This window comes from Ammospiza nelsoni, chromosome 19, assembly GCF_027579445.1.
Source record: "Ammospiza nelsoni isolate bAmmNel1 chromosome 19, bAmmNel1.pri, whole genome shotgun sequence".
In the NCBI taxonomy this organism is placed as follows: Eukaryota; Metazoa; Chordata; class Aves; order Passeriformes; family Passerellidae; genus Ammospiza; species Ammospiza nelsoni.
This window is the reverse complement of record NC_080651.1, coordinates 10,061,961-10,087,943: the sequence shown is the minus strand read 5'-3', so window position 1 is coordinate 10,087,943 and position 25,983 is coordinate 10,061,961.

Genomic DNA, 25,983 nt, shown 5'->3' with positions numbered 1-25,983 from the left:
GGGCAGCTCTCACTGACCTGTCCTGTGTGTTTGTTACAGGAGCACAATTTATTTTAAATCAAAGGTAAATGAGTGAGTCCCCAAATTCCTACTGTTCCCCCCCGCCAAGTGATTATAATTACATTTGCATATATGATATACAGATATAAAGAGATTTAATCAAAATGTAGCTGCCAAGGGGAGACCCAGTGAGTATACGTTCATCAGAAAATCATTATTAAAGGCTTTCCAGGTTGGCAAACTTCAGTTCAAAATTAAGAGTGAGTTTTGTTTTCTTTTCATTACCCCTTTGAATATTTTCAGTTATTTCAAATGCAAGAGCCAAAAAAATAAATCAGTGCCATCTTGCAGAAATATGAGTTGATAGAATGGTTATTATTATTATTTATTGGATTGCAGAGAAGCATTTTGGGGGATTTCTTGATGGGGGAGTTAGAGGAGTATCAGCTCTGTAATGGGAGGTGCAGGGAAAGGCATTTACATTCATGACACTTCTTTGCTTTGGCCATATCAGATTTAATTTCTGTAGCAGAAATAAGGAAAAAAACCTGAATAGATCTTTGAAATTGCAGCTGTTAACACAGAATTTTGGTTCAAATAACTGGAGGAAGGATGTGAGGAGGAGAAGACAGGCACCTCGACATAATTGTAAAGAGAAAAAGTTTCTTGTGTGTGTTTCTTGCACCTTCATTTGGTTCAGCTATCTGTAAAACCTGTGACAGTATTTCATGTCCTCACAGCTGGGGACATTTAGGGCAGAGGAGGTGTGGTGGTATGGGAGACCTTTGGTGAGACTTAATCGAGACAAATCAAGTTTATGGTTCTACCTAAACCCTTGTCTGCCAAATCCTTCTCACCAGGGCTACACTCAGAGAGAGATGGGAAAGAATCCAGCAAAATGAGTGCAGGTCCCCATGAAGAGGGAGGCAAAGGGGTGAGGTTTGTACGGACTCTGACGTGGGTAAATCCATTTGTTAGAGCTCACTGTGCAGGGCTAAGGCCACAGTGGGGACAGGACAGGTGGACAGCTGCAGGGACAGACATTTGTGCCTACCTGAACGTGTTAATGACACAAACTGCACCCACAAACATGGGAGTGGAATTCAGCCATGGGAATGTTTAACATAACAAATATTATTTCCCAGATGAGATAGGGATGGAGTCTGGAACGGGAGGTTGTTGATCCCCTTTGCAGAAGATAATGAAGGTCACAAGCACAGGAACAGCAGTATAAACAACAAATGTGTACATTTGGCTCCAAATGAGGTTGAGATAAAACTTTTTTCGTACAACAGACCTCACACAACAACCTGAAATGTCTGAGCAGCAAATATCTCTCCCCAGCAGTGGTAAATGTTGCAGCACCAGATATTATGGATATAAGAGGTCCAAGTAGCTCAGAAAATACCTCTCTGTAGGAAACATTTCAGTGGCACCTTTTATTAAGTGAGATCCAGGAGGAGTTGGACAGGAACAATAGATACTTGCCCTTCATTAAGAAGTTGTGTGAGCCAAAAGCCATGAAGCTCCTGATTCTCAGTGCTGGGGGCTCTGGAGGGGCTGCTTCACTCTGCTTCTCCCACTGCTTTCCAATTTTCCCATTCCTTTACAATCCTTCCAGGGCCCTGCCTGGCCAACCTGAGACTATCTTGCTTTACTGATCTTAACAGTTGATCTTTAATTAAGGCATGGCCTGTTTTGGTCATTAATTTAATGCATCAGGCAGGGAATTAAACCTCATAAAACTCCATCCTAGCTCTGATAGATCACACAGAACCTTAGGGGAACCCCAGGGAAAGGGGTGCTCCATGGGAACGCCCATGGGAACAAAATTCCACTGGAGCCTGACCCACTGCCACGCTGTGGATTTCCCACATCCCTCCTCAGGGAAGGTTTTCCTAGAGCTGGAGACCAGCTAGTTCGGTCAATTTGTGATTATTGGAGGTTTGCTGGGCACTGGCCAAAAGCTGATTGAATAAGAACTGCCTCAGAGGGTTGTGGGGCAGACCCAAAGCTGAATGTAATTATCAGCTTAATTCTAAATTAATATTTTGTTAGGGAGTAGGATAGACTTTGCTTTCCCCCACCCTCCCTCACAGCACACACCACTGATCTGGGTTTGTTGAGCCTTGCAGGGTGCTCCAGGTTATACTGCCTGTGTCTGAGATTGTTAAAGCCTGTGAGGGTTGGGACCATTTAAAATCAGAGCAAAAAAAAGGGAGGAAAATAGCTGGGAATGGGTGAACGTCATATAAATAGCAGTAAAACTGTTAAATCTATTTGCATTTCACACCCAATAATTTTCAACTCCACCTCGAGAGCGCTGCTTGAAAGTCAGCACTTTTAATTGTCCAGTAAATTTCCTTTCAGGCAGCTGCTGCACAGACTGCCTCTGCCTGCAGTGAGGAAAAGCAGAGAACTGATTTATCTGAGCATGGAGACAAACACGGCCATGCGTGTGCCATGAGTTCCCCCTCTGTTTCACTTAACCCCGTGCCTGAGTTGTGGCTCTGCCATTTGTCCCCAGGCACCAGCAGCACCAGCCTGAGCCTCTGGGATGTCACCCCAGCCTGGAGCAGCCCCTGAAGGTGCCCAGCCCACCCTGCTCACCCACGGCCCAGAGCTCACTGTGCCCTGCTGCACCAGTGAATCACCCTCTGCCAGGCAGGGAATATCGGGGGTTTGAGCAAGCAGCCGTAAAGTCATGGCTTATAATTCAATTAGGGCTCAGGATAATCAGCTGAGTTGTGTCACATCTATTTAGTTTGACATTGGTTTCTTGGAGGTCCAAAAACATGGCCAAAGGGGAATTGAGCTCCTTATTTTGTCTGGGTGTTTGTTGGCTGGGATTTTGAGTTTTTTTTTTTTTTTTTGTTTTGTTTTTTTTTTGTTTTGTTTTTTTTTTTTTTTTTTTTGAAGACTCTTTTTTATTTAAAAGAAAAAACTGAAATTCTGACCATACCTTTATATGGGATTATTTCAACAGTTGTGGAATTGTTCAATGTTCTTGGAAACGGGCTCAGAAAGGACCAGACTTGTTTGATTTGTCAAACAGTTTCAAAGAAAGCTTTCGCCCCTGGTGTTTCTATGTCCCATCTGGGAGCCTTTATCTGTATCTCTTCATGTTTAAAAAGTTCATTTCTGCCTCTTTCACTTCCCCTTCCTTTCCCATTGTCCTGCCCATCTCTGCCCTTGCTGCCTTTCCTCTGTCCCTGCTGGGGCAGACACTGCCCTGCCAAGCAGCCCAAGGACAGGGGTTTGCCCAACTTCTCCAGAGCCACTCAGTGATGAGCACTGACAACCGGATTGTCCAGCAGGGTAAGATCAGATCTGGTCAGTAAAGGGAACTGTGATCACACATGGAAAACAACTTTTCAGCTATTTCAGTGGTAGGGGTTCCATCTGAAATCCATGAATCTTGGGAAGCTTCCTATCTCCAGAATCTGGGGCTGTGTTTGGGCTTCTGTGTAATTTTCTCAAACTTTGAAGAAATCCAAACGAATGAACGAAGCAGTAACTTTATATCAGCTGTGGGATATGTTTCCTTGGTGCTAAGCCTTTACTCACCAAATTGGACGGGAAAGGAGGCAGCAGGGGCTGAGGACCCTGCTTGTGCCCCCATCCAGCTGCTCCACCCTCGTCTCCTCTCCTCTCACCCAGCTCCCAGCCCAACCACAGCTGCTGGGTTTATTCCAAGCTGTTGTACCTTTGGGTGAGTGTGGGTGAAGGGTAAACCAGGCACAGCAGATGTTTGTACACAGCTGTGAGATGGGGGAATGAGGGAGAGTCAAAGCCAGCATCAGTGGCCTCCAGCACCACTGAGAGTGAGAAGGTGAAGCAACAAAAACCAGTGGGACTGGGAGGCCAAAGGCTGGGGAGGAGATCCTGCAGACATCACAGTGAAGAGAAACTGGCTGGAAAAGGTGGGGAGAGGCCAAAGTGTCCCCGACCAGCTGAGAAAAACACGATTTAGGGATCCTTTCACTACCATGGATGTGCTCAAGGCATTTTGTTGCTTTTTCTTCATTCACTGCACGTGGGGCAAAAATATACATTAAAGAGAGGAAACCTTTATAGAGCATGATCATCCTGCTTCATCTCAGAGGCTGGTTGGGTGGGAAATCAGTTAAAAAGAAAAAAGGAGTAGAGAAAAAATATCTTGCATGGTCTCCTCTGGCACCTTTCCCTGCTGCTGAAGATAAGACCTTGCTCCCATGTGCACACACATACCTGCACACACCTGGGAGAGGCCAGGGGCTCTGAGCAGGTTTGGAGGCAGCTTGTTTGCAATCTGAGCATCTGACCCACCTCTGCCCTGCAGTCACAGCTGCAACAGCAAAATATGTGTGTGTGCACAGGGTGGTAATGCTGGCAAGCAATTCTTTTTTATATATCTGCTTAATAATTACTGCTTCCTTATTCCTCTTAAATGTCCTGTGTGATCACAAATAGATTCATTTACGAGTTATTGTTTAGAAAGGTACAGTAAAGTAACCACCAGCCTCATCTATTGATGCCTGTGCTTTATCATGCATTTAATGGTCTTATTTCTCCATAATGAATGAGTTGTCCAGTGGGAAATAAATTGAGATGCCAGTCTGGGGATCAGTGAGTGCACACACACGGCCTCTGTAATGGGATGCTCATGATCTGTAGTGAAGGTATTTTTCTGGAATGTCCCAGCTGCTCGTGGCAGGGGGTTGGAACTTTGAGGTCCCTCCCAGCCCAAACCATTCTGTAATTCTGTGATCAACAGACCAGAGAGAAATCCAGTGTGACTTTGGATGCTTCTGCCTTCTGTGGGGCAGGGACTTGTCCTTGGAGTAGGTTCATCTCATGGAACTAATATGAGCTTTCCCGGGCTTCCTCTGGAGTCAATTAAGGCAGATGGACAAAAGGAGAGGGCAATTAATCTCCCCATATTACCCTAAATCCCTTCCACTGCCATGGGGGAGCTGCCAGCCCTCATCCAGTACTGTCCTTGCAGCTGGTGAGGAGCAGGGAAGTGTTGGCTGTGCATGTGATCTTAATACAGGGAGGGAAAGAACATGTTAAAAGTTAATTTGCCATAAAATATGTCCACGTCCTTTTTAGCTTTTACAAGGGGTTTTTAAGTGGGTAGGTTGAAGTGACTTGCAGCAATAGCAGGTCTGTCCTAGGGGTGATAGATTTCATTCACTGATGGGAAAACGATGTGAATCAGCCTTGTCTGGCAGCGCCATCTCCTCGTTCAGGGGAGAGTTCAGCAGGGCCACGGCTGATCAGGAGGCTGGGGCTGATTCCTCTCCCGGCTTTGTCACTCAGCTCGCAGGGCTGAGGGGAGATGTCAGGGGCTGTGGGAGGAAAGGAGCTGCCCCAGCATGGGCAAGTCGCCCTGCAGGGCTGAGGGAGCGCCCTTGGACAGCGCCTGGGGAAGGGAGGGCAGCACGAGGATGGATGGATGGATGGATGGATGGATGGATGGATGGATGGATGGATGGATGGGCAGAGCTCTTCCTGCGGCTGCAGTGTTATTGATCTGCTCATTAACAATGGGATGAACCTTAAGTGAATTTCAGGTGTCAGTGCCAAGGCAGGTTATTTCTGTCATAAATGGCATGTCAGGCAATCTGAGAACTCAGCTGTTCAGAGGGATGGAGAGGAGAAGGGGACAAGGACATGCTGCTTCTCGGGAGCCTGTGCTTTGCAGGTGCAGGAGAGCTGCTTTCCTCTTGGGCCAGGGGCCAGGGGAAGTTCAGTGCTTCTCCAAACTGGAGAACTCTCAGTGAAACACCCTAAAAATTCACAAGTGGCCTCATTTTCCCACAAGTAACTGCAGCCTCTCCCAAGGCTGAGCATCAGCCTCTCCCTCCCTTGGACCCAGGCCCTGTCTCGTGCAGCCTTCCTCACTCTTTCCATTGTCAATATTTCTCATTTTTAGTGTCATTTTCCTTGGAGTGTCATTTCCGGGGAGTTCTTTTCAAATACTACAAAATTATGATGTTTTTATTTTTATCTGAAAAAATTTCAGGCTTCCTTCTCTCTTCAAAAAGAGCTGAACATTTCTTTTAAAAGCAGTACTTTTTGCCAGCATACTTCTCTGTGTAGTAGACTGCTCTGGTCTCACAGTCCTAGATTGCATTTCTGCAGCCAGGAGCCTGAAGGTTCCCTTAAAAAATGGTGACTTCTAAATGGAGATGAGATCTCTGCCTAGGAGGTCTTCAGGTCCTCCAGGTCCTCATGACTCTGGGTCACCAGGTAATGGTGAGTACCTCAGAGTATCCTGGAATAGAGTCAAACTTAGGGCTGTCCAGTGAAAGCCTTAAAGATCTGCCCTCCCTGTGCCTACAAAACACAAATTATCTTTCACTATGTTTCAAATTCCTGTTTTTCAGCTCTTTAATTTTAGGCTTTATTGGTGGAAGGGTGGAAGGTTTGAGAAGTGGACAATGCAATGTGTTATTGTGTCTAACTGCTGAGCTGCAAAATATTTTTGCTGATTTTGGGTGTCTTAAAACAAATTTGTGTAGTTCACAGCCAGTGCCCAGCTGGGAATGTGACCTCAGGCTGTGGGATCTTTTCTGCATCTCCCACTAAATTCTCACCAGCCTCCTCAGCATCCTGTTAGAACATTTATTGCCCTTCTCCTGGAAATGGAGCCCTGATGGTCAGAAGATAAGGAGCTGGGGTGAGCAGCTGGGCAGTTCCAGCATCCCCGAGGATTTGGGCTCTCGGGATCCGCGGGGCAGCGCTGCTTGCTGGAGGCCACCGAAGCCTCTCATGGCATTTTCCTGCTCACTGAAAAACACGTGCAGGTCACTGGCATTCCAGATCTTATGTTTGATCTCTTTTCCCATTTCAATCCTTCCTAAAGGCCTTTGCTGTGAAGCGTTTTGTCCTTCTTAAGGTTCTTGGAAGACACGAGAGACTTCTAATATTTCCGATGCCTTAAAAACATGCACTGGACCCTGCAGATTATAGCCTTAAAATTTCCTTCCTGGAGCAAATTTCTTCTCTTTTAGCATTCAATGAATACTGAGGTTGCTTTTCTGGGGACTCAGGGAAATGCAGATATGTGCTCCAGATTAGATGCTGATACAATGCAAACACACTACAGAGGAAATCCTGGCAGGGTCAGGTTCCCTCCTCAGATCCTATCTTTGCAGTGGCTTACTCAGTGCAGTAACTCAATCTTATTTAAGAGTCCCCTTCAAACCAGGGTAATGCTGTTTCCCATAGCATTAAAAAGCTGAAGCCAATTACATCTTTATTTCATTAAATATCCTGAACATTGCCCCATATATTTCAGGGAATGGCATGACCTGATTTACAAACATATCGCCACATGTGCAGTGTCCATGAAGGCAAATTTATAAACATTCCTTTCTTCTTTCCAGCTTTCTGCCCATTTCCAGCTGGGTTTGGTGGAAAGATCCTTGGTGGAATGAACCTTGGGGTTTCTTTCCTCCAGGAAAGCCAAGCAGTCCTGGATATTCCTCTCCTGGATAATGGGTCACTTTAATAATATATAATGGAGATAATGGAGAGCTTTGAGACCAGCAACCCAGGAGAGGCTGGAGAATGTCTGCCAGCGAGGGGGAAACATCCAGAAAGGAATCATTCCACAGCCAGATGTTGTCCTGTGGGATATGGACAGGGGAGGTGCAGCAATCCCCATGTTGCTGTTGGGCAGGAGTAATGTGGAGGTGTGGGAAGAGGGGAGAGCAGGGAGCTCCTCAAAATGAATCTGGGATTCTTGGGCCATCCTGGATAGTGAGAGGGATCTACACTGTGATTTTGGGACTGAAGGTTTTTGAAAAAAACAAAAAAAAACCCCATCCAATATTACTAGAGTGAGAAAAGTCTGAGCTCATGCAAGTGTAGCAATTTTGCTGTTTTCCTCCAGCCTCCAGCTCCTGGAGTTTTGCCTTTAGGTGAAAGCGCTGATTTTCATGGTTGTACTGAATGTGTTTTTATCACAATGGTGGGGACAAAGAGGATGTTCAGGGTGGGCCAGCTGGTATCACAATCCATGCTAAAGCCTGTTGTCACCACAATCCATCCTGAGCCTGAAGCAAGTTAAACAAGCCAATAACTTATATACTTGCTCAAACTCCCTGCTTAGGAGTTTTTACAGCCTCTTTTACGGGCAGAGTCTGATCACTTTGTGCTCTCAGTCTTGGTCCTACTGCCCTAAACTCTGTGAGTTTCGGATTTGGTGCTGGTGGCCTGGTGGGACCCAGGCAGACACCTATCACAGCCCTTGCCTTGCCACAGGACAGGGTGCTGGTGAGGTGCATCTGTCTTCCTTCTATGGCAAGGATCCAGGTGCAGGGAGCTGGGATTGCTCCAAAGCTTCCCTCTGTGTTGCAGTCATTAGCAGTAAAATCTACCCCCCACCAGAAACAAAACCAAATAAACATTATTCCCCTTCTCCCTTCCAAGCATTTTCTTACAAAAAAGTCATCCCCTTTAAAAAATAAATTAAAAAATCAAATCAGCTGCCTTCTCCAAACAAAGCTGAGTATGACAAAACCGTTCCATTTTTTAATCTCCAAGAAACACGCCCTTGCCCAGCCCACCAGCTCAGCCTCCCACCCATGACAGCCCTTTCCTCTCCCAAACAGGCAACAGATTTCAATTTAGCTTTGAGCGAGGGAAGCTCAATTGGGTTATTAAATTTCACACACTAATTGACACGCCTGCCGTAAAATATAACTTGCACAAACACAATTTATACTAATGACACAGGGAGGGGAAGCTCTCTGCTTCCAGTGCCCCTCTCCTTCCCTCTCCCCTGCTCCCATGGGAATCTGCCTTAATTGCCCCTCCAGCACAGGGAGGTGAGCAGGGCTGGGAGGTTAAAGAGAAATAAATACTGAAATGCTGATGGGATGTTTCCTGTTTCAGCAGTGCAGGTTTCAGAGCTCACTCCCCTTCCCAAGGCCTCCCCCAGGCTTTGACTTCTTCATCTGTGATGGCAGCAGAACAACCTCAGCCCAAAGCCCTGAAATGAATTGGCCAAGGATGTGTCACAGGAGGCTGCTGCAGGCTGCTGGGACCTTCATTCCCCGGGACAGCCAGGCTGACAGCTCCTGCCATCCACACCCTGTGGCTGCTCATCCTGCAGCTCCGGCTGCTGCCAGGGAAAACCCTGCAGCAAGCAATTCCCACCCGGGGCTCTTTGCTGCTCCACTGCAGAGCTTTGGACACACAGCTCACAGCAGGGTTTTGGCCACTCTCCCTCCTGGTCAGCAGCCTGGACAGAGGCAAACTGACAAAGTACTGGTGTGCTCTGTTCAGGTGGGTGACGACCCCAAAGGATGGGGCAGATGCTGACCAAACTCCCAGGAACGTCTCAGCTGCTTCCTCAAAAATTATTTTCCCAAAAAAGTTAAAGCACAGCCACTTTTCTTCTGGAAGATGTTTCTAAATAGTTGATGACAAAATCTTAGCAGTGCCTGGCAGTTTAGCCAATTCTGCTAGTTAATTGTTACTTTCCCCAGCAATTTAAAATAGGTCCTCTTTGTTAAGAAATAGAGAAATCATTTTTCAATTTTATTTTTTCCAAACATGCACATGTTCTTGCATTTAAAATTCCACTCCCCAAGCCTAGGGTTCTGCTGGACAACAAGGAATGGAGTTGGAATCCTTAGGAAGGGGATATCACCATAGTAAGGGCATTTGCCAGCAAGGCATGGGGCTGCACAGCTGGTGCTGGAGAGCTCTTGGAGATGCATCTTTTTAAGTCACAGAATCCTCCTGAAGCAAAAATCAAGTGACTTGCAGAGCCATGGTCTAATTTTAGCTGTGTCTGAGTCACAATGCAAGAATTTAAAATTGGTTACAGAGGCAGTGACTAGGGAAAAAAATTGAGTCAGTTTAGCATCTTTCTCCTGCAGGTTTTATTCATGGGAAGACTTTTCTCAGTAGCATGGAGCCATGGAATCCCAGAGAGGTTTGGGCTGGAAGGGACCTCAGAGCCCCTCCAGTGCCCATCCAGGTGTGCCATGGCAGGGACAGCTCCCACTGTCCCAGGCTGCTCCAGCCCCAGTGTCCAGCCTGGCCTTGGGCACTGCCAGGGATCCAGGGGCAGCCACAGCTGCTCTGGGCACCTGTACCAGGGAAAAATTCCTTCTACATACCTAACCTAAATTTCCCCTCTCAGAGTGAGCCCTTTTCTCCTTTTCCTGTCACTAATCCCTGTCCAACCTCCTGGTGGGTCCCTTCAAATCCTGGAAGGTGCTCTGAGGTCTCCACACAGCTAATATCTACCAGGGAAGGTACAGGCATAGCTCTAAACCCTTCATGCCTCCTGGTGTTCAAAGAAAAGGACCAGGAATTTATGGGGCATAACAAACCCAAAACTCTGGTGGCCATGGAGTGCCCAGCCTGTGTATGGCCCCATTTTCGAGGGAATGAAGAATTCTTCTAGACTTCACCCCCTTTGCCCACCCTGGGAGAAGGGAAGGCTCAGCCTCTGCTGCCTCGACCCCTCATTAATGCAGAGCATGGATTTCATTACACTGATTGTCCAATTCTGTTATTAACAAGACATAAATCTCTGCACTGGTCACTCTCAGCCTTCGGGTCACAACCCCTGGGAGAGGTCAGCAGTGCTGCCCAGCCCAGGTCATGGCCCGCAACCCATTGCCTGTCCCATTAGCTGGGGCTGCACTGTGGGCTGGGGGCAAGTACTGGGGCTGGCTGCCCCCTTTACTCCCATTTCCAGCTTTCCCCTGGGCATTACTCTGCTGGAGCCTTTTAGATTTTCCCAGTCGTGACTGGGATCTGGGAGTCTGCCACTGCAGACCTGAGCAGAGTCTGAGGGATGACTGCACAGAAATCAGTCTGTCCACCTTCACCAAAACCATGCCTCCCACCCTCATGGTCGTGTCCCAGAAAAAATGGGAATTCATATAAACACAGAGACACCTGCCACCAGCCTCTTTCTTCCTCCTGCTTTTCCTACCATCTTCCTTCCTCCCTGTTGCTAAAAAGCAACTTTCATCTGCTCTGAACCCAGCCTTGGAGCAAGTTATTTGAGGTTCCCTACAGATTTTGTCATCAGAGCAATCAGCAAGCACCTACTGAACTTCATGCACTGCTCATATCCCCCCTCCAGCCAGAGGCTGAAGGTCCCAGCTCCCTGCACAGCCCATGTCACCTGCAGCCCCCATCCCCTCATGCCCTGCTCGTTCCCTGCATCGGTGTGTGCTTCCCAACCCATGCCCAGGTGGGTGATGCACTGCAGACCTTGACAGGGGAAACATTCAGGGCTGGAAGAGATGTCTGTGCTGCTGGAAGAGATGTCTGTGCCACTGCATTGGCTGGGCATGTCTCTCAGCAGGTAGAGCCAGGTGTGCTGTGCCACTGGCCGTGCCCTCAGTTGTCCCAGAGTGCAGGCAGGACAGGGACAGGGACACGGACAGGGACAGGGACAGGGACAGGGACAGGGACAGGGAGAGGAACTGGGACAGGGGGAGGGATGGGACAGGGAGAGGGACAGGAGCAGGAGCAGGGGCAGGGACAAGGACAGGGACAGGGACAGCGACAGGGGCTGGAGCAGGGACAGGAGCAGGAGCAGGGGCAGGGACAGGGACAGGGACAGGGATGAGGACAGGGACAGGGACAGGGACAGGAACAGGGACAGGGGCTGGAGCAGAGACAGGGACAGGGACAGAGCTGTGGGGTTGTGGGTCACTGTGGGATCAGTCCCCCTCAGCACGGCTGCTTCCACTCAGCACAAAGTCCCACCCTGCAACAATTCTCCTTTGACTTGGCACGTTTTTTGTCACCCAGTGGGGGAGGAAGGGCCGGGGGACCAGGTGGCATCCATCCAAAATGGGCAAGCATTTCATTTTGGTCTTTATGGGCACTTTGTCAGGCAGAACTGCAGGCGGTAACTCCACAAACAGTAATTAAGCACAAGCTGTGGGCAGTGTTAAAGTGCTTGCCCCCTAACTTGCTGGTACGCAGGAAATCTGAGATGCTGCTAATAGGTTTTCAGCAGCTGAGAGTCCATTTCTGGCCCGAACCTATTTGATACGGCATTCAGATAACACTGTTGATGATTCTCCTGAGCATTCACTGGACCCTTCCTGTGCGAGTCTTGACTGCAAGTGCAAACAAACAGAGGTGGCAGGGAGCTGGGCAAAGCCACAGCCCAGCCCTCAGCGGGAGCTGTGTTAACCACAAATGCAGCTATGCAGCAGCAGCATTAATTCCCTAAAATGCAAGGCAAGCTGACAGCCCTAATTAAGATGGGGACTGACAGTCTGGGGATCCCTGGACTGCCCAGTCCGTTTTCTCAGGGCTTGTGAAATGTGGAGAGACCATCCCTCCTGCCCTCCAGGCGGCCAGATGGGAGAGGACAGGGCTCCCTGGGATCAATAGCTCACCCCAGCCATGCCCTGCAGCTGCTCCAGGGAGGCAGAGGAAGGAGAGGCAGGCCTTGGTGGCCACAGCAATAACAGCCTCCCTCCCTGCTCCATCCACAGGGAACTTTCCTCCTTCCTACCCAGGGGCGAACCTTTGCCTCCAAAGCAAGAGCATCCAGCACCAAAGGGGCTGTTGAATGATCCCTCTCCAGCTCTGGCTGCTCCAGTTACTCCTCTGAAGGACCATATGATTTGTTCCACGGTGGTTTGGTCGTGCCTTGCAGCAGGGAGCACCACAGGGAAATTATTTCCTGGGGAAATGTTTGACTAACAGTTCACTCTCCAAGTCCGGACTCCTGATCCTCTCAGTGCTGGGATGAGCTCTGGAGGGTCACCCCAGGGTGTGGAACACCTTGGCCAGCTGCCTCCCTGTCCGCAGGCAGAGTCTGCTGGTGCCAAAGGTGGATCTGAGCTGGTGCCCTGCCCTTGCCCAAGCCTCTTGTGCCTCACCCTCCTGCCTGATTCTGCCGCACTAACACTGCCCAGAGCATCCTGCCAGGAGCTCCCAGCTGGCTCCTCTGGGCACAGGACAATCCCCACAGGGGCATGCTTGGTATTTCTTCTGACACTCAGATATGTTGTCTGTGCTGGTCCCGTCTGATGCCTTCCTTTCAAATCCTGTTGTTAAGGTGGTATTTTAGGGGATTACCCTGAGGAGCTGACAGACAGACAGGTCTGTCAGTCTGTCTGCTTAGCACTCTATCTTTTCTGCAAACACCCTTGCTCCCTAGCATGTGAGCCAAGGATTAAATGCACAGAAAGAAACAATTCACTGTGACTTGGCCCGCAAAGTCTTTTGAAAGTGAAGCTCTGGCTGTTAAATGTTAACACCATATAATGCCTGTCTTTATGGTATCTTTGCAATAAAGTGATGACATGGCTCCATTATGAGCCACTCACACAGGAGCTCCCAAGCCTACAGTGTTGAGATGGCATTTAATCTCCTGAGGTTCTCACACGGGCTTTGTGCTGAGCGTTCCTCTGGGCTCACCGACACCAGGGCAGAGACATTTTACAGAGAAAAGATGAACTCTGCAGCCCCCCTCAGCTGGACAGGGCCTGGGAAACCCCACACTTCCCCTGGGCAGCACCACCCGCCCTCCTCCCAGCCCCAAGGACACTGCAAAGTTGCTTATCAGCCTGTAAATCAGCCTGGCAATAAAGCCTGGCATCCAGAGCAATGGCTTTTGTACTAATGTACTTCTCTGCAATTGCTGTGCAAATCCAACATATTAACGACACAAATTCATTACAATAAATGAAGACACCGCTGGCCGGGGGCCAGAGGTTACTGAAGACCAAAAAAGAAAAAGAAAAAAAAAGTTGGTTTTGCTCCTGGCAGCTGGCAAGTTGGTGTTGTGAAATTGGATGTGTTGGATATGGAGTGCTTTTGGTGATGGGAAGAAGTGACTGTTACATATAATAATAATAATAATAATAATAATAATAATAATAATAATAATAATAATAATAATAATAATAATAATAATAATAATAGTGTCAGGGATTTGGGGAGTGCAAAGGGAGGCTGCTTCCCATGTGATCAGTGAGAGGAGGTGATTTCCTGAGGAAATTAAAGAGGCAAATGTCTTCATTACTGGAGTGATGGATTATGTGAGCCAGATCACAATTTTCAGGTAAGAAAAGGTGTTCACTAATGTGAAGGACTCATTGCAGCCTGGAGAGGGGGACTTTGCCAATTAATTGATTTATCTATTGCTCCCCTCATTTTTCTGCTTTTACATCAATCTCTCTCCATCACAGATCCAGCTACAACCCCATGTGCTGCCTTTTCTATTGGTGGTCTATCGATCTATGTATTGACAGTGGATACAGAAATCATTGGAAATCTCAGATCCTTTATTGTGAGAGATTTGAAAATCTTTATGTTTAGTTTAGCAGAGGAGATGTGGTGCAGTACGTACCACATCAAAGACAAGAGGGCTGTTTAATTTAGTAACAAGAGCAAATGCCTTCTTAATTAAAATTAGAGCTATTCAAAAGAGAAATAAGGATAAATGTTTAAGGATGAGGAAAATTAGCTATTGGAACAAGTGATCAAGTGAACTGATGTATTCTGTTGTGTGCAAACAAAATCTTCATAATTCTGGAAGTGAAATTATAATCAGCTACATATTACTAGGCTAAAATTTGAAATAATATTATATTTATGACCCTTGTTCTACCAGAGTCTTACCAGCTGATAAACTCTTTGGATGTGAGCTCTGCAGTCACGAGCATGGACTGGTGATCCAGGCTGAGAATCCTTCTATCATCAGCATGAGTCCCAGTCACTTATTGGAAACTGAGCAACAGTGCAGGAGAGACTGGTCTGGAAATTACTGTCTGCAGGTAAAACCTGCCCTGCAGAACCTGCTCTGACATCAGCCAAGGGCACTGCAGGATGATGGAAGCACAAAAAGGAATTTGTTAGTAAAGACTGCAGGCCGCCCTGCCAAACTCCATGGCTGTTTTTGCTAGGAAACACCTTTTTTTACCATCCCCTGATCGCAGATTATTTTTTTTTTCCTCCCAGGGTACACAAGTAACACGTTCCAACCAGGGCAGATGTTGTTGAGCTGTTTCCTGACCCAGCTCTGCTGGGGCTCCTCCAGCAGCTCCCAAGCCCCCATTCATTGCAGCAGACAGAAAGTTTCTGTTCAGAGCAGCGAGGCACTGGAAGGCTTTCCCCACATGAAATGCCAGCGTGCATTGGTGCTCCAGAGGAGCTCCAAGGTTTGCTACAAACACAGAGGCAAATTCAGCTCCAACGCCGCTGATGAAAGCTCCCCGATAGAGACTCGTTCAGCTGCAGAGCGTGTGCTCCAGGAGTGCTGCACAGCTTTCCAAAGGCTGGAGAGCCCGGCCAGAGCTGCCAGGGCAGCTGCTGTGCCAAGTGGAGCAGCGCAATGATATCAGTAACAGGAATTGTACCCCAGGGAAGCAAACACTCAGCCCATACAACTGCAAATCTGCTCCAGCCCCGCGCCACCGTGCCCCTCTGCCTGTGCCTCCAAAGGGGGCTTGGCTGCAGCTGAATGTACAAGTGGAGGCTTTCTTAGGCTCCTGTGTTTGAGTTTACCCTTCCCTCCTCCCCTGCCCCTCAGTTATTTACAGGAGGGTTTCCTGGTCGTGGTGTGAATGTCTCATTCTGCTGCAGGCAGTGAGGAGCCGCCACGCTGGAGCTGAGCGTCTGCCCATGCTGGGTGTTTGGGAACTAAAGTGCTTGTGCTCATGGGGATGTGAGCCCTGGGATGTGAGCTCTGGGATGCTGTTCCTGGGATGCTGTTCCTGGGATGTGAGCTCTGGGATGTGAGCCCTGAGATGTGAGCTCTGGGATGTGAGCCCTGGGATGTGAGCTCTGGGATGCTGTTCCTGGGATGTGAGCTCTGGGATGTGAGCCCTGGGATGTGAGCTCTGGGATGTGGGCTCTGGGATGCTGTTCCTGGGATGTGAGCCCTGGGATGCTGTTCCTGGGATGTGAGCCCTGGCATGTGAGCCCTGGGATGTGACCCCTGAGACGTGAGCCCTGGGATGTGAGCTCTGGGATGTGAGCTCTGGGATGCTGTTCCTGGGATGCTGTTCCTGGGCAGGGGACAGGGCTGGGAGCCTCCTCTGCTTTGCTGAGGCTGCTCTGACCTGGGATCAGGCTCGTGCCAAGTGCTGGGTTAATTAATGAGGGAACAGCCTTTGCTGTGCCCACCCCTCTGGGGCCCCTCAGCAAACATCACACAGATCTGGGAGGATGCTGAGGTGCCAGCCTGCAGCCAGACCTACAAGGTGGGCTCAGGCCAAGGTTTCTTGCAGGAGTGAGGTCTGTGCTGGCATTTCAGCTACATCGTGAGGATCTCAGCAAGCAGCAGGTGACTCAGCTTTGTTTGCAGCTCAGGAGGTGTTTTGGCTCCATCTACAACCCAATTTACAGGTATTTTTGAGTAGTTTCTGCTGTGAGGTGCCCAGCATCACTTGCACTGTTAGGGTGGTGCCCTCCTAGACCAGCAGCACTCCAACAGCCTGTGTGTGTGCCACAGCTCAGGCTCTGGCTCCCAAATGCCGGGACAAAGAGAGCCCAGCCTGGCTGCTGGCAGCACCCTCCCCAAACAGACCCCAAACAAACCCACGGAGCACAGGCAGCCATCCCAAAGGAAGAGCTGCCCTGGCACTGTGGGATTAGGGTGGAGCAATCGTTTTAGGCACCATGTCATTATCTACAATTTCCAGGCCATCACAAATAGCACTTGGGGTCAGTTGTCCCCTATTATTGCGGAGGGGGATGGAGGGGGCTCAGCAGAGCTCAGAGAAGGGCTGACTCTATTAGCACACAAATTGCAGGCTTTCACAAGCTGCCTTCTGAAGGGCTCCTAAATACACTCAACTCTAACTAGGAAGTTAAGAATGTTAATCTAATTGTCACCCAGACATGTTTGTATTGTGTGAGTTTGTCTGCTCCTTCAGTCCCTTATTAGCCTAAAACATGAGCACAAGAGTCAGTTTTGACATTGTGTGTTGAGATGAGTGCTGCTATTTCATTTCTGTCCTGTCCCCTACCTCTCCCTCCAAGCCTGACTGATGAGGCCTTTAATGCCATGCCTGATGCACTGGGATGTAAATGTCACTAAAATAAAAAACAGATAAAGATTCTGGTTATAGGAAAATTACATAAATATCAGTACCTGTTAAGATAATTTGTTCCATTAGGTAATTTGCCTCATTCATGGCCCATTATTTTAAGAACAGTGCTTGTTCTTAAAGAAAGGGCAAAGTATCCTTTATCTGTGCTACTAAGGTGATGTATTATAAAAATACCTGGGATGAAGCAATGGAGTGAGAACTCAGTGATTTGGGTGTGCAGGGATCAAGTCCGATGCTGAAAGTTCATCTTTTTTCCCCACAAGGAACTGGGTAGTTTCAGAGCTGAAATTTGTATTTTTTGTAGTGTATTAAAGCTTTCCTGGAGAGTTTCAGCTCCCTTCCTTGGCTCTAGGAGCCTGGCAGAACTACCTAAAATTAAACAAAGTATTTTTTTGAGAGCTTCTCTGTTCAAGAAGGGGGCTGCAGTACAGACTGTGAAGAGCTCACAGGGGAAAAGGGAAGGGAGTGCCAGGTGAGCAGAGCTTCATTTTCAGCAGTCATTTAATCCAGTTACTGCTGAGCACAAACTTACAGTGTGAGTGGGAGATCTTTAATTTGGAAGAGGGGAAAGCCCAGAAAGGGGCAGGAGAGCTGCTGCTATCAACAGAGCCCTGGTTGACTGAACCTCACTAATGACTGGTTTTTCCTTTCCAGAGGTTATTGGAGGCTCCTCAGTGAGGATTCTGTGCTTCCATTGGGCCCAGAGCAAAGGGAGCCTTCCCCTCCTGTACCGAGTGTTTACCCGGAGATGCTGATACTGCCAGAGTCTGTCACTGCAGGATCAAAACCAGGACTGCACAGGCCCTGATAAAGGGCCAGATGTGCCACTGTAATTAATGCAATTTGCTAAACACTGCAACAATTTAGTGCAAGGCGATAGCACAGCAATCGCTGGGGCCAGGAGGCGCCGTCCCCAGGGCAGCCCCAGCTGCTCCAGCTTCCTGCTCCACTCTGCCCTTTCCACTCACTGAGAAACTTAAAGGGTTTGCAGGGCAGCCAGGACATCAAGAAAAGAAGGGAGTGGAGGCATGTGGGCAAATATAAATGAGGGTGAGGGACGTGCAGCCATGGGTGGGTTGGCTGGGGACAGTGAGAGCAGGGGACAGCACACACACACATACCCTGTATAAACACAGCCCCAGGAGCACCAGGAGACACAAAGAGAGGAGCTGGGACCCCCAGATCCCCCAGGCAGAGCAAACACATGCCCAGGGTGCTGCACCAACAATGGAAACCTAACCTTCAACCAGAATCTAACCCTGCCCCTATACCTAACCTAACCCTAAACCTAACCCTAACCCAAACCATAACCATAACCCTGACCCTAACTCTAAGCCTAACCCTATCCCAAACCCTACCCCTACCCCAGGAGGGCACCAATGCCAGGCTGGGCCCTTGGACCTCCCCTCCCAGACAGGGGCTCGTCCCTCAGGCTCTGCTCCTGGCACTCCCTCTGAGTTCATGCAACACAAGAACTCCAAAGTTTCTGGTTTAGACACTTAAATCCTATGGGATTTTTCTACTTAAGAACTGGAGGAAGCCAAAAAGAAACAATAATGCGGGAAAAATTAAGAAATTTCTCTAAAAGCCCACACATTTTAGGGGAAATGATGGGAAATTAGAAGCCTGTGATAGATGGGCTAATTTCTCTAACTGACAACCCAGACAGCTCCCTGCAGAAAAGCCCCAGTGTTTGGGTTTGATTTGTGAATTTGTGCCGCTTACTTAGAAAAGTACCTACACTTCTTGCTTGATTCTTTATTTTCTTAATCTTTTTTTTTTTTTTAATCAGCATTTTTAAACATAGGACAATTAAAAGGCAGAGGACAATTAAAGAGTAAAGATGAGCAAGAACTTTGCCCTCTCCAACCTCCTCAGGGTGGGGAATGCTCTTGCTAACTTAAATAAGTTTGACAACCTTTAAATATAAACAGCTGATGAGAACTGCTGAGAAATCTTTAAAAGAAGAAAATGAGGAAAAAAAATCAGTTTCCGAGAAGCTGAGTGAAGGAATATCAACCCTGTCACCCCTTTCAGCACTGGACAAATGGGGAGGATGAAGGGACATCATCAGGTATTGGGAATAGCGTGGGCTTGCAGGGGAGGAAGAGCCAGAGCAGCATCAAGGTAGAACATTTCATGCAAAAGTCACATAAAAGTGCAAATGTGTCTGCCTGAGCCTCGCCTGCAGCTGCTGCCCTCCTGGGCATGGGATGAGGGTGGTGCTGGGGTGAATTTGCTGTGCCAGGCCCTGCCGTGCCCATGAGGACCTGTCACAGCTCCAGGGGTGGCAGCAGCACCTGGGGACTGGTGTGGGGCACAGCTGGCACCACCCCTGTGAGCAGACAGGGAATGGTGAAGATTGTCCTTCACCGGGGAACTGCTGGCTACCAAAGGGCTGGGATGGGTTTCAGTGTGGAAATTCCTCTGAGGCACCTCAAGCCTTCTTTGGATGGCTTGAAGCATCTTTGCAAATAGGAGGGAAACTCCTGGACCGCTTGCTTACATTTAAAGGCCCTTTTTGGGCCATAATGCTTGTTTTTGTTGCCAGAAATGGTGCTGGTGAAGGCAGGACTCTGTGTGTGTGTTTTGCTGCATAACACAGAGTCCAGCCTCCAAGCTATAAACTTTGAAAGCCCAAAGCCACAAATCCTTTCCTACACCACCACACCGGTTTCAAGAAAATGCTACCTTTCAAGTGGGGATAGGAAATTAAAGGAAATTAATATGTTACTCAACAAGATTAATTAATTAGCTAATGTGAATACATTACTTAGGATCGGTAAAACCCCAGATAACTTTTTATGGCTGAGGAAATATGGCCTAAAGTGGTTTGATTCCAGCCCAGTAAAACCAGCATTCATGGGGGAAGCTGATCCTGAGGGAGGATGCAGAGGGGCTGGGTGCCAGCAGCTACCTGGCAGCCACAGGATGGAACAGGAGCAAGGACTTGAGGTTACAAGATCATAAAACACAGGAGTCCATAAAGTTCCCGAGCTCTGAAGGCAGCCCTTAAAGTTAATATCATGCAGCATCCGAGCCATAACAACAAGTCACCTAGAGCCATTTATTATTCCTTGAGAGTCACCCACACTACACATATTCCCAAAGTCCTTTAATGCCTCAGAACATTCCTGTTATCTAAAGATTTATGGCAATATTATTGCATCTTAAGGAAATACCAATCAATTACTTTAAGGCTAATTTCTGCCATTTTAATAACTCTCCCAAGGCACAGGCTGACCATATTTGACAGGGTAGCTGTTAAGCTGCAGGAGATGTGGATTCCCCTGGGTAATTGGACATTGTGCCAGTCCTGCTGTCGATAAGGGCTGCATTATACAACCATAGTTATGTGTTAAATTGCCATGTAGTTCATATTATAGCCCTGTGTTATCCTCTAAACATCCTCTGGAAAACTTTTTACATGTTGTTCTGTGCAGAGGAATGGTTTGACACCAAATTCATTGTGTTTGCATCTTAACTAAAGGGAATTAGGTGCTGACATTCCCCTGAAGTACGACAGAAGCCAGGTGCTTCAAAGCATTCAGCTCTCTGAAAAATTATTCTCCTCTTCAGAATGGATATGTAGCCCTCAATGCTTTTAAGGTACAGTTGACTGTTAGCTTGTCTAAAATGGATGGGTTTCATTTTTTTTTTTTCCAAGCAAACCAATACATTATATTAAAAACCCTGAAGAAATTACCTTCAGGTGACTTTGAAAATCCAAGCCCAAATACATCACGGTGATTCTTTAGGAGGCACCTTATATCTGTGAGTTACACTTCACCATTTGAGGCTGAACAGCATCCATCTATCTCTGCATTTCCCTCATGCATCAATGGAACAGCTCTTGCCTTAACGACCCTTCTGCACGCCGCTCCCTCCAGCACCCCTCTGCAGCAGGGCCTTTGCTTGTCATTCATTAGCAAATTAATCCTCTTCTCCTGGACTGCTGGATCTCACTGCTGGCACCACTGACCAGATGGAGAGTGACAAGTGGAGCGAATGGTGGCACCTCTCCTTCTCCTAATGCATTAGGTGCCCTTCAGTGAAAATGCTCTTTAGAGCAATGAGCAGCTCCCTGCCCGTGCTGTGGCACTGCTCAGTGTGGAGCAGGGCACTCAGAGCTCTGTGTGCAGCAAACCCAGGCTGGGACATGGCAGGTGCCAGCCTCAAAAGGAGGAGGGGGCTCACTGGTGTGAGAGCCCACCCGGATGAACTCTCTGCCCTCCTTGTCTGGTCCATGCTCCGCTCCCTTCCTGCTTATCCTGGCGCTCTAACCTTGATCCTGGCCGAAATTCAAGGACAGCGCTTTTCCCTTCCATGGACAGAGCGTTTGAGGACTTGCTAAATCTTTTCCATTATTTTAACACTGCTCTTTCTTGTCCAGGATTAATAACTGCAGACCCTTCTTGCAGCTGAGGGTTTCTGGGCTCCTAATTGCATTTCCTTGTTACCTTGAACTGTAATTCTTCCTCCATACCTTAGTTTTAAAATGAAATGCCCCAAATTTGAGACACCCTGAATAACATAGAAAATAACCTGGAGAAGAGAGGTTGTGTGGAGAATTCAGAGCAGCCTCCCAGTATCTGAAGGGGCCTAAAAGGAAGCCAGAGAGGGGCTTTTGACAAAATGTGGGGAATGGCTTCACACTGACAGAAATAGATTTTAGGGAGAAATTGTTCCCTGACAGGGTGGGCAGGGCCTGGCACGGAATGCCAGAGCAGCTGTGGCTGCCCCTGGATCCCTGGCAGTGCCCAAGGCCAGGCTGGACACTGGGGCTGGAGCAGCCTGGGACAGTGGGAGGTGTCCCTGCCATGGCCAGATATAGATGGTGTTTAGTTTCCCTTCCAGCCCAAACCATTCTGTGATTCCATAATTGAGCAGACGGAATGCAGGTACTGACTCTGTAAGGGATACAGCAGCTGGAATGGATGTGAGCTCAGCACAACTCAGAACTAGCAAACAGCACACAAACCTTTCCTGGTTCTCACCCATGGGATGGAGGGGGTTTATTTCCAGGTCAAGCTTTGCAAACCAGGAGAAATGCCATCAAAACACAGTGTAAAACCTCCCTCACTCTGTGCAGCTGACTGTATTTCACTGATACATTAAATGATTGCAGGGAATGAACCAACAGCTGCTTGCACTGTTGTAGATAAAGTGTCACTGCCTCCCTTGGAAAGCAAAAGGTCTTTTTCCTGTGAGTTGTATCTGGGGAATCAAATCGTGTGAACAACCACAAAGAGAGAGAGATCAGCTCTCTGGGCTGGCTGCTCTGGGCTGCAAAAGTTCTGCTGCCTCATTAACAACAAAGGAGCAGAGATGAGTACCTGGCTGGGCTTTGTCCTTGAACATCCTCAGCGAGCAGGAGCTGCAGGCAGGGACGGGCAGTTTGCTTTCCTGGCTGGGATTTTGCTTTCCTAGCTGGGATTTTGCTTTCCTAGCTGAGGTTTCGTAGTCTTTTCAGCCTGAGAGGAATCAAAGATGAACACCAAGGTCTTTCAAGTAAAAGCTGTCTGAGCACAGGTCTGGCAGGGCTTCCCTTTTGCAGCCAGCTTTCCAAGTGTTTTCCTATCTGCACAGCCTTGCACCAACAGCAAAGCCAGGAAGATGCTTCTACTCTTCAAAGGGCCTTTTTTCTCCTTGATTCAGGACTTTAAAGATGGTGGTTATAGTATATCTCTATAGGCACTTTCTGCAAAGTGAGAATTTAATATTCAAAGGAGAAAGGATGCTGTCTCTGTCATCTTTATGCTGGAGAAGGCATTGGTCTTGCAAAACAGAGAAGGTGGAGGAAGGACAAATAGTTTTTGGAAATGCCTCCCTGCTTGCTTTTCTATTCAACCATTCTATATTTTGAAGCTAAAAAATAATAAAATCAGAAGAAAATAATAAAGGATTAGTCTTACAGGCAGTGGAGGAGAGGTGTAATATTTACTATCAAAATTTGGACTTTCAAAATTCTGATGTGGTGTAAAGTATGTGAGATACCTTCAACCAATTCCTCAAATAGAAAGAACAGTAACATTCCTTCTAGAAAATATGCACATTGTGTCTAACAGCTACAGGAACTGTTCTTATTAGTGCCAAAGATTATGGGGATAAGAAGCTTTTCTTAATTTTTCTGGACATAGACTTTTATCACTAGAATCCCAGTTCAAATCATGAACATCCTAAGATGACAAACCAAATATCCTGGCTGAAGAAATAAGAACTGAATTTTGCTTCTGCCTGTCCCCAAGTCTCCATTAAAATGAGCATATCAACTAAAATATCAAACCATCCAGACCCTGCCAAGCCAGTGGAAATGTTGCCACTTCCCTCATTTTCAGTGAATTTAGTTGTCCTCAGATTTCAGGAAAGCAGGGGACACCTCCAAGGCCTTTCAGCTTTATTGTGAAATTTGATCTACCTCTGAGATAAATCCTGTTGTGCCCTGCAAATTGCATATTTGATATCAGGTACTTCCATGTACCTCTCTGTTTATTCCTGGAAAACTGGCAAAGTTCATGGTGTTCTGAAAAGGCATTGCATTGCTGAAATGTTACCAGGTGGGAGAAGTTCTTCTGGAGTGGGGCGATTCTGCAATATCCACAGTGAAACTGATGAACAGGCAGATTAACTCTGGGCAAACATTTTTTATTTTCTTTTCTCTGTTCCTGGATTTGGAGCCTTTTTTTTTTCTTGGTTGGAGTTAATGCATCGTAGCAAAGCTGTAACTCAGACTAATTACATTTCCATGTGAAGGATGCCCGTCCTTGGAGCCCGTGCTGCTGCTCGGGGAGGGCACAGAGCTGGCAGCACCAAAGCACTGCCCTCGCTGCCAGAACCAAGGTGCTGCAGCCAGCTGACATTGCAGCCCCTGGGATGCTGAGTCACATGTGTGGGATGTTATTGACTCACCCCAAGGCCTGCAGATCCTCTGGGGAGCTGGGCACAGATCTGGCTTTGGTGAACCAGCACAGCTGGACTGTCAGTGCAGCAGCTTAACCTGCCAGCCCCACAGCCCTGTCAGAGCCTGCTCCATCATCATCCTGTCAATACTGGGAAGTGCCTTGGCCATTTAAAATGCAGATACTGCCTGTAAGCAGCCACATCTCTGCTTTTTTGAAGCATTTTTGCCCCTGTTTGCTCCAAGCTGGCCTTGATTGCCATCAGTGGATTGATCCCATCCTTTCAGGTTCTTGGATGAATGGGGGCAGATATCCTGGAGCAGACACTGGAAAAAGGGGACCCTGCCTGGCCTAACTCTCTTTTTGGCACAGGATGTCCTGTACAGCCCATGAGCCTGGCTTCAGCTGGGCCAGCTGCAGTGCTGGTGTGACTGGGAGCAGAGTGTGGCCAGAGCCAGCAGGGCACCATCTGCCAAGGGCATCCCTCAGCAGTGACTCTGCTTGGGGAGGCAGCCACATGTAAGCACCAGCAATGAATCTCCTGATGCTTTAATCAAATTAGTGTCAAACAAATTGGGTTTTGGGGGCCCCTCTCAAGGTTTGCTAACCCCCTCACCTCTGCCTCTGTTTAATACATCACAAGGGCAGAAACAGGAGACCCGAAGAACAGAACATTTTAACTGCTTGCCCCTTCCCTCACTTTTTCTCTCTTCCCCCAAGGACAGTGTGTGGGACACCCTCCTCACCAGTCCTGTTTCACCTTCCCCTTTGGCCGTGGGAGGACAGATGCCCTTGGGAAGGATAAACAGGAAGGGCCGGGAAGGGCCAGACTGCCTCTGCTGATAAAGCTCTGCCGTTCCCTGGGTTAACACTCACAGAGCCTGCCCTGGCTCTGCTCAAGAGCCTTCCAGCCTAAAGCTGGAACACCCTCTGACCAGCCTGGCTGCAGACCAGCAGGAAATACAAGGGGTTTTGCTCTCAGAATGTTTTTCAGCTTTCCTGGGACCATGGGAAAAGGCCATCTCCCTCAGGCCAAACATGGATGCCTTCTAGAGCCAGGGACCATGAGAATTCATTATTCAGCCTTAGCCTTCTCTTTTCCATGACCCAAAACCCAACAAGACAAGAAATGGCCTTCCTTCCCTCTGCCCAAATGCCAAGAGCAGTTCAGGTGAAGAGCACTGAGCAGTGAGACCACGCAGCAGCCAGCCAGGAGAAGGGACCATCCTCTACAGCCAGGATGAGAATTTCACTTTACAGCCTGGCAGCAGTGAGACCTGGGCCCAGAGGTACCAGCTGCTGAGGTCTCTTGTGTAGACACCAGTGTTATGTCAGAAAATTGTTCTGCTTTGCAGTTAGGAATGTTTTCCGATGGATCTGGGGCAGATTGAGGGTTCTGTTGATGTCTCTGAGCCATTTTGAGCAGCAGCTATTTTGGATTTTCCTCCTTGCAGCTCAGCTGGAGGTGTTGGTTGAGCCCTGCTGCACCAGGTGCCATCAAACAAACAGGAAGAGCTGTCTCTTTTTGATATGCGTGATCTGAGCTGAGCAGATCCTGGCTTCAGAGGATTCTGTGACTCACCAGCAGCCCCGGGGGCATGAGACATGTCTCACACCATTCCATGTCCATGTCCACCCACATGGAGCAGCCCTTCCCAGGCTTCTGACAGCTGATCAAACCCCGAGGCCCTTGCAAACACAGGCAGAGCAGCTGCAGAGGCTGAAGCTGGTGTGTGCTCACACTGCTCGGAGCTCCAATGACAGCACAGAGCAGCTCCTGGGTGTGCCCCAGCTCAGGGAACCAGATCAGACCTGTCCGGGCAGAGGGCTGCCCGGCTCTGTTGGTGTTGGACCCCAGTGTCCTGGACACGGTGAGCAGCAGGGGTGAGCAGCAGGGCTGTGAGCAGCAGGGGTGAGCAGCAGGGGTGAGCAGCAGGGCTGTGAGCAGGGCCCCAAACCTGCGAGGGCTCAGGCTGAGGCTGGGGCTCTGCTCTCTCCCACGGCTCCAGCCCGCAGTCAAAGTTACCAGGGCT